Genomic DNA, 8,982 nt, shown 5'->3' on the forward strand with positions numbered 1-8,982 from the left:
TGTTAATGCTGGTTCCCAAATAAACGAATCACCTATGTGGTTAAGCGCTAATTAAAGATGAATGTATTACAATTTCTTTGCAATGTTTCTTTCTTTTCTTTGCAGCATTTTCCTTGTTATTATTCTTACTGTTTCTCTTCTCCTTCATTTTCAATTTTTACTCCTTCTCACATTTTTCGAATTCCAATCCCTTGTCCTCCTTGTCGTTCTCTTCGTTTTTTTTTCAAACCTTCCCTCCCCCATCTTTTCGGCTCCCGACTTTTAGCCCCACTCCTCTTTTCATCTTTATATTATACTTATTGCCCTTTCTTCTTTCCCATCCCATTCCCTCTTCCTTCTCCTATTATCATGTTGTAATGATTCTTCGACTTGCGCAATAAGCTCGGTCACTCAAAAAATCACCCCCAAAGTCCTCTAACGCAAGTCCAAGAAAATAAGAAGGTTTCAATACAGAGTTGAACCACATGAAAGTTGTGTTAGAGGTATTGGTTCCATATTACGGTTGAACAGATGGTTTGTGTCATATCTCCAACTTCCAGTCATGCAACTCTATCAGGAACCAGGACCTTCGTCTTCTTGGCAAGTACTAGAAGCTTTCTCTGACCTTTGCTATTTGCTGCTTCTAGATCTGATGTCTGTGCCGCTCCTAACAGCTGCAGTCTTAGCCTGGCGAGCACAGGGCTCGAGTACAAAACCTGCTCGATCGTTACCTCGTTCATCCCTTACCTACTACATCTGCCCCCACTGACTATCCCTCATTTAAAAGCATATGATGCCAGAAGACAGTGCGCAGTCAAAATACCCAACATCAGCCATCAGCCTACAGTGCCCCCTTTTTAATGACGAGAGTGCCTTTTGTTAGTCTAAGGAGAATTAAAGATTAAAACGTTACGATATCCATACAGATCATATTTAGGATCCTTCTGAATAACCATTATCCCTTCGGCTAACCGTTGTTCCCCCAGCCCCGTCCTGCTATATCTTGATTTCTATTCCCACTCCCTCTTTCTCTTCGCCTCATCTTCGAATATAGGGTAACTATTAAATGTTTGCTTGAAATACATTCGGACAAATTACAAATTTAAATTCATTCCCGTTCACTTTTTAACACGCTTACCGTCACTTGTATGTTTATACAAATTTTTTATACTGAAAGAAATGGTGCTAGTAAAATCAACAAATCTGTTCTGTTGTTCTTGACTTAACGGAAATTCGGTGAAATTGATCGAATTACTGTTAATTCGACCGAGTTCTTTGTCAAGCGAACAAATTAGTTTAGTCATTTCAACAGAAGAGAAATTGTCGCTTTTAAGTTAACAAAATTCTGTAAAATTTACAGATTCCTAATTAATCTAACTGATTGTTTTTGTTAACACAACTGATCTGACTGGTCATTTCAACAGCGGTCAACAGCCAATACATGAGCAAATTTCAAAGAGAATTTTACGCTCACTGCGCTCTCTACTTTGTACTTATGGCGATGGTGTCACTTGTTGAAAAAAAACACCAAAATAAGAAAACCACGTTTTCCAGTTATCAATAAAAAACGAAAAATCCTTTTTTGAATTTATTGTGCAAAAAATTATGAGATACCTTTTTTGAATTTACTGTGCAAAAAATTATGAGATACCGAGACATTATCGAGTACAATTTTGCAACTTCTCCTCCAAGCGAAATGCAAAATTGCGCCCTTTTGTTGCAAACGTTTTGTTTGAACGAACGGGATTTTTCCAAAGTTTGTAACATGTTGTTCAAGTTTTTACGAGTTTTCTCACACGCGAACGAATCTAATAAGATAATAAAAAACATCCTTTTTTAATGTTGATGTTTCCGACAACATAAAAGTTTGAGTTGTTTTGGAATCGTGTCAACTTAAAGTGTTACGAAAATTAAACTTGCCGAATTACATGTAAAGTTACTCCAGTGGTGAATTACCTTCCTGCGATTTAATTCTTTACTTTTCTATAACTTACAAGTTCTGTATTTAAAATGTTATGTCAAACATTTATACTACAAGTTTTGTTCGAAACAATCAAGTGTGGCAACTACATGCGAATGAAGAAATTGAGAATGAGCTGAGCTGCAACTGAAAGAATTGAGAAACAGTTTTGTGACTACTATTTTCATTTCTATTTGCAAAGCGAAGTTCAAAACTATAAATTAATAAATTATAAAATATAAAATTTGGTGAAGGTTTGTTTAATAAGACAAAATAATAAAGTGTATAATGTTTAATGTGTGCCAGCATATTTGATGTGCGCCCAGTTCGGTTAGTAAGTGCCACCGTGGTGTGATGGTAGCGTGCTCCGCCTACCACACCGAATGCCCTGGGTTCACACCCCGGGCAAAGCAACATCAAAATTTTTGAAATAAGGTTTTTCAATTAGAAGACATTGTATATGTAGCAAGCATGCGTATTTATGTATTCACATATTTACGTATGTATGTATATGACAACATAGGTACTTTCGTACAAAGCATTCGCAACAACTTTTTTTGTTCATTTGACTACTAAAACGGTCAATTACGAATCAAAGATTTGTGCGCAGTTGATTCAACATCCTGTTGCGATGGACAAAATTTGACAAAAATTTCGGTTGAATTGACCCGTATTTCGGTTGACACCACCAAGCTGTTAGTAAATAAACGCACAACAACAATAAAGCAAGCTGCCACTCTTGTGTACATGAACAAATCAATCATCATTTACACACATACATACAAGGTAATAAAGAGATACTCACAAACATAAGTAATCATCAGCCGAAGTGCTTACTCATGCTTACACACGCATATAACTAATTACCAAGCAGGAGATACAAGAGTTCTAGAAGGTGAAACGTCTAGACCTTTGACGAGATATGCGGGCGAGGTAACAGAGAGTATAAAAGCGGCGCAAGCTGAGTAATAGTCAATCAGCTTGATTTAAATACGCTATTGGTTGCGAAGTGATGTAAAATTGTGAAGTATAGTTGTACTACTCCCAAAGTAGTCTAATAAAGACCATTTTACAATACAGAATATTGGAGTGATTTATTCAACAGTTTAGCGATTCGAGCTTTAGCAATCGTTACTATACGAAATGTTTGCATGTAATTCTTTAGTTTCTAATAAAGCAGCGTGCTTATTTTGTTTTTACAGATTTCGAACATTTCATTCAAAAATCATAGCGCAAGTGCTTACCGACAAAAGAAAACCAACAGAAACAACAACCACTGCATACTCAATCACTGCAAATCGGTTTCAACTTTTATTTCTCATATCATCACAAACGCGAAATCATCCTTTTAAAATTATTGTAAAATACATATAACGACCCACTAACCCATTTGCCTAATCTTTTCACAATAATCCCAGAAATATTCATAAGCTGCTCAGCTTTTTTTCAGCTAATTAAAAGAAATAAGAAAAAAAAATAAAAACAATAAATTTTCCACAAAAACTTTTTTAACAGCTACTTACTGCATGCTTAGTTAACCCTAAATAAATCTGTGTATCTCGCGTGGGGGTGTTGAGGTGTGTGTGTGCGTTACAGGGGTATTTAAATAAGTTAAAAAACTTAAGCAACCATTGTTGAGCAAAATTAAAAATGTTTATTTAGCATAAATTTGTATATCTGTAATGAGACCTGTTTCGAGTGTGGGGGTTTGTATGTATGTAAGTTTGTGTGAGTGTATAAATTTTCCATTTTAATTTTAGGGTGCTTGCATCCATATATAATGGTGGTGGTTAAATTGAAAGTAGCGTAAAGGGGGAGAGTAGCATATGGCGTCGATTTTATAATTTCCATTAGCTGAAACATCGCAGCACAGAATCCAACGCACATCATCACATACATAGGCAAGAAGTAACAACAGTTGCCTTCAATTTATTGGTTGTTATTAGGGAAGTTGATTGTTATAGTTATATTTAAAAGCCCGACTTACGTGTTAGTAAAAAGCTTTATGTTGAAAAAACTGGTTAAAATTTATAGAGTTCTGAGCATTCAGCATCCCCTTAAGTGGGTAGAGAAGGGAAGAACCTTTAGAAACTCAAGGTCAATGAACTTGGCCAGATTCCAGAAGTATCTAGAACCCAAACTGGGATAATCCAAAGAGGTTGCCACTATAGAGGAATTGAAAGAATCCCATAACTTTATATCAAAGATTTTTATGAAGGCAGTCTTAGTTAGGGTGGAAACGAACATTACATACTCAGCTTTGAGCTTCATTTACTTTCAGCTTTTTGACATACTTAGTGTGAAAAAGGGGTGTGGTTATTAACAACCCTTACCTGGATCAGGCACTTCGGGATGTACATGCCTGGGCCACTGAAGTCGGCTTAACAGGCAACGCGGAAAAAACCCGATCTTGTATTATTTACTAAGAAATATAGATGCTTAACCAACGAAAAATAAGATCGGGGGTAACCCTGCAAGAAAAATATAGCACAAAGTATCTAGGAGTTATATTAGATAGTAAGTTTTCGTGGAAATCCCATGTGGAAGAGAGAGCGAAGAAAGCCACCATGGCACCGCAGACCTAGATAGCCAAATACATTACGTTAGCAACTGCAAAAAGGCTTAAGGCCTCGAGAAAACTTGAAGGCAGACCATATGGTCATAGCAGTATACATTTTTTTTTTTTTTTTCAGTTAAATAAATAAAAAAAAATGTTGTCTTTAGCTTTAGCATTAAAGTACGTGTATTTAGAATATGATATGAAAAAGGTTACATTAAAAACTCAAGCGCATGCGTCGGCTTTTCTTTGCCATTTCATCTAAAACTTCATCAACGGTAACAATTTGATCACGGTGGATGCTTAGTGATGCACAGCCATTCAATCGATTATCACTCATCGTATTTCTCAAATAGTTCTTAATTAACCTAAGAGTTGAAAAGGATTCCTCGTTCGTTGTCGTTGTTACTGGAAGCGTACACAAGATTTTCAACAACATGTCAACATTAGGAAAAGCCACAGAATCGCATTCCTGTAATATTAATCATAGATAAATTGATAAAAAAAAAACCGAAGTACCTCCTTCAGCAATAAGTAGAATTCATGCTTTTTGAGCCTATGCATGAGATCTAACGTATACGTATGTACATATATAAAATTCAAAAGAAAGAAATTGATCGAATAGAAAAAAATTTAATTTAAAAATGTAATATCATTTTAAAATGTGAAAAACACATTATTTTTAATTTATCAAATAATTTGAATCTTACATTTTTGAAATGTGTTTTTGATATAAAAAAAATGTAGATATTACATTATAATAATGTGTTTTCCACATGGAAAATAATGTCAAATTTGCATAATATTTCAAAATAGGAAATGTATACTTCGAAAAAATGCTGTAAATTTAACATTATTTAAATGTGGAGAATAAAATCAAAGCACGAGAATTAGTATCATTTAGTTCGGCAAACAAACAGAACCGTAATCAATGTTTATATGTAGCTTGTCGCCGTGACGTAAGGGCAGAAGAATCATGCACATATTCAAACGCATGGAGTTTTCATATTTGCCTTTTCATTCCGATGAATGTAATCGCGGTTAAGGCAAACGAGCACACGCCTGAATTGATTATATAAACCCCTAAACCCCCCGTCGCTACGCCCCTGATTTGCAGAATATAAGCTAGTCATTATAGCCGTTGGGAACCAGTGTACGCTTGGAAAATCGTGCTTTCCTTCATGTAAATAATAACGGTCCCTTTGTTATTCTTGCAACTGATTTTGGCATTGCTGCCATATCACACATAAGTAATGCAATAGTGGACATAAAAAATATGTCCTTTTTGTTAATTTTGTTTTTTTTTATATCTCCATTTCTATCTCCTTGCCAAAAACCCTCCTCCCTCGTCGCTATGCCCCTGGTCGCGTCAATATATATATTGATATTCAGGCGGCGATTAAGACAATACTCTCACACAGTACTTCATCAAGAAGTATTCTGGAATGCAAAGAAGCATTGGAAAGACTTCACTCAGGTCGGCCCGTACATCTATACTGGGTTCCCGGTCATTAAGGGATAGAAGGTAACGAAACGGCCGATGAGTTGGCAAAGGAGGATGCAACACTCGCTGAAACGACAATTGACGCCCCAATCTGTTTGGGAGAAATTAAAAGAAGTCAGGAGCTGCATATGATTCATCAAGCAGCAAAGGCGTGGACAAAAGCGCGGGGCTGCAAACTTTCTAAGATCATATGCAAAGCCTGCGATATCAGACACACAAAGTGGCTCTCATCTCTAAGAAGACTAGAGGCTAACGATGGACGTACTAACTAGACGCTCCCTTCTGGCATCACATGCTTAGAGGTTAGGTCTCGTCAGCAGCAGCAGGTGTAGGAAGTGCGAGCTCCAGCTATTAGAGGCGGCATAGTTTCCAGATCTCCACGCAGCAATTAAGGTAGGTCCCAGAAAACTTCTAGTATTTGCCAAGCGAACGGAGCAATTTTTCAACATAAATCCTGGCACCTGATTTGGGTTCCTGGTTTGATCTTCAAACAAATTCTGGACACATTCATTCTATGTACGGTTCAACCTAGACTAACCCCGATTCCCTCAAACCCTGACTCATCACATGTCTGTCACCAGACGTGTTAATGGGCCAGCTTTTCGAACCCATCACAGGTTGAGGAAGCCGATTTCTTTATAAAAAATGCAGCTTGTAGTTCATCTTAAATGTAAAAAGAACTCTTGATCGTCAAGAAAACGTGAATGGTTAGAGCATATACAAGTGTAAGGACGTCTGGCAACTACGTAGGAAAATCTCTGCATTTCAATGTAAAAGGAGTTGAAATAAACAATACTTATATGCACAATAAGGGAGTTCAGAATTTTATGTATTTGGTGTTGGAAACATTGTGGATAAAACAAGCGTGATAAATTCTGCATATACGTCAAAATTACAAATAGAATGGGTCACCTGATTTTTATTTGACTATCGCTTTCTCATTCTGTATCTCTTTCTATCAACCGCTGAAGATAGCTGGCCCTATGCGCCGCCATATTGAACACCCTGTCAAAACGCTGCCAAAATGGGAAAAAGTAGCCATATTGAACATCCTGTCAGGCAGTTGACGGATAAGATAGAACACTTGTTTTATAGACAATGGTTGCAAACGTCGTTGCTGTAGCAAATGAAAGCTATCGATCGTGAACAACTTTTTTTCGTTTTAAATTTTTTCTTTGCATATTTTGTTTTGTTTTGACAGTTGTTCATTTGCTATTCAAAATTGAAAAAATAAACTACGGTTTTTGAGGTTGCGTATTTGCCATGGCGTAGCAAATGCATAGCCGTATTTTTTGTCATTGAATTTAATTTTTTTTCTTATATTTAATTCAAGAAATTCACTGAATCGCATTACCCTTGAGCACGTCCTGCGCTATTAACAGAGAATAGTTCAGAGCTTTCCTAAACTCCTTAGCAATTAGAGACCACTCAGTTTTCTTCTTAGTCTTCCTTTTTTATACCCAGCTGTACTTGTGCACAGGGTATTATAACTTTGATTGCATAACGGTTGGTTATACAGGTATAAAGGTATCGAGATAGATATAGACTTCCATATATCAAAATCATGAGTAACGAAAAAAAATTTGATTGAGCCATGTCCGTCCGTCCGCCTGTCCATTAACACGATAACTTGAGTAAATAATGAGATATCTTCACTAAATTTGCTACACGAGCTTATCTGGATCCAGAATAGATTGGTATTGAAAATGAGTGAAATCGTATCATAATCACGCCCACTTTTTATATATATAACATTTTGGAAAACACAAAAAACCTGATAATATAGTAAATGATACACCTACAATGTTGAAATTTGACGTATGGACTGATATTGAGAATCTTAGTAAAAATTTAAAAAAAACTTTTAAAATGGGCGTGGCACCGCCCACTTGTGATAAACTCAATTTTGCAAATATTGTTAATCATAAATCAAAAATCATTAAACCTACCGTAACAAAATTCGGCAGAGAGGTTGCCTTTACTATAAGGAATGCTTTGAAGAAACATTAACGAAATCAGTTAAGGACCACGCCCACTTTTATATAAAAGATTTGTGGAGGGATAAAATAAGCTATATCTTTGCAAACAAGTGCTTTATATCAATGGTATTTCATTTCCCAAGTGGATTTATAACAATAAATAGGAAAAACTTCAAATTTTAAAAAATGGGCGTGGCAACGCCCCTTTTATAACTAAGCAATTTTCTATGTTTCGGGAGCCAAAACTCGAAGAAAAATTAGTTCAGAATAGAACCATATGTATATGTATTATTGCGCAGCCTTGTAACACTATTAAGCACACAAAACAAACAACAACAGCATTTCAAGTGTACAGCTGGGTATGTAATGTTCGGTTCCACCAGAACTTAGGCTTCCTTACTTGTTCCTTCAAAGCTTTTGATTCGGTTAACGTCACTGTAGTTGTTCTTGCTGTTCGTTTGTTTTTGTCATTTACCATTTTTCCTGAGGCATTTTCCTTGCATATCCTAAAGCATGCCAATGTCAGTGTTGTTGTTACTTTTCTTGGTTTTTTTTTTTTTCAGTTTGCTGCTTTGTCGCCAACAGTAAAGAAATCAGTTGGAAAATATTCATTCATTCATTCAGTTCCCTTGGTACTGATTTTGAGAGATTTAGCCGCTTGACTGGTTTGCAGATTTGTCGTCTGTTATGCCCGCTTAAGTGGGGTTGAGTGAGTACGGCATGGCATTGTTAGTGACTTTATTGGTTGACTGCATTTAAAAAATCTTTGAAAATTCTTTTTTAAACAGCACTTATTTGTATATGTTTGTTGAAATGCACGTGTACAGTCAAACCTCCCACAAGCAAACACTAATTAGTCCCAAATCAAACCAGATTAAGGAACTATGTATTAACAGTGTTGCAAATGTGGAAGCTCAACAAGCACAAATGGAAATCAGGATGTGGATGTAGAGAGTGAAAGAGTGCGAAGAGAACTTTTAGAGTCAAGCGTTGGAGTATCATT

General features: G+C 36.2%; 1 protein-coding gene across 5 annotated transcripts in view; it reads right to left on the minus strand.

Moving 5' to 3' along the window:
- The window catches only part of tok (tolkin), a 233,775-nt gene that overhangs the window by 177,035 nt on the left and 47,758 nt on the right, over positions 1-8,982 (minus strand). The window lies entirely within an intron of this gene.

Source organism: Eurosta solidaginis, chromosome 1, assembly GCF_040869045.1.
Source record: "Eurosta solidaginis isolate ZX-2024a chromosome 1, ASM4086904v1, whole genome shotgun sequence".
NCBI classification, from domain to species: domain Eukaryota; kingdom Metazoa; phylum Arthropoda; class Insecta; order Diptera; family Tephritidae; genus Eurosta; species Eurosta solidaginis.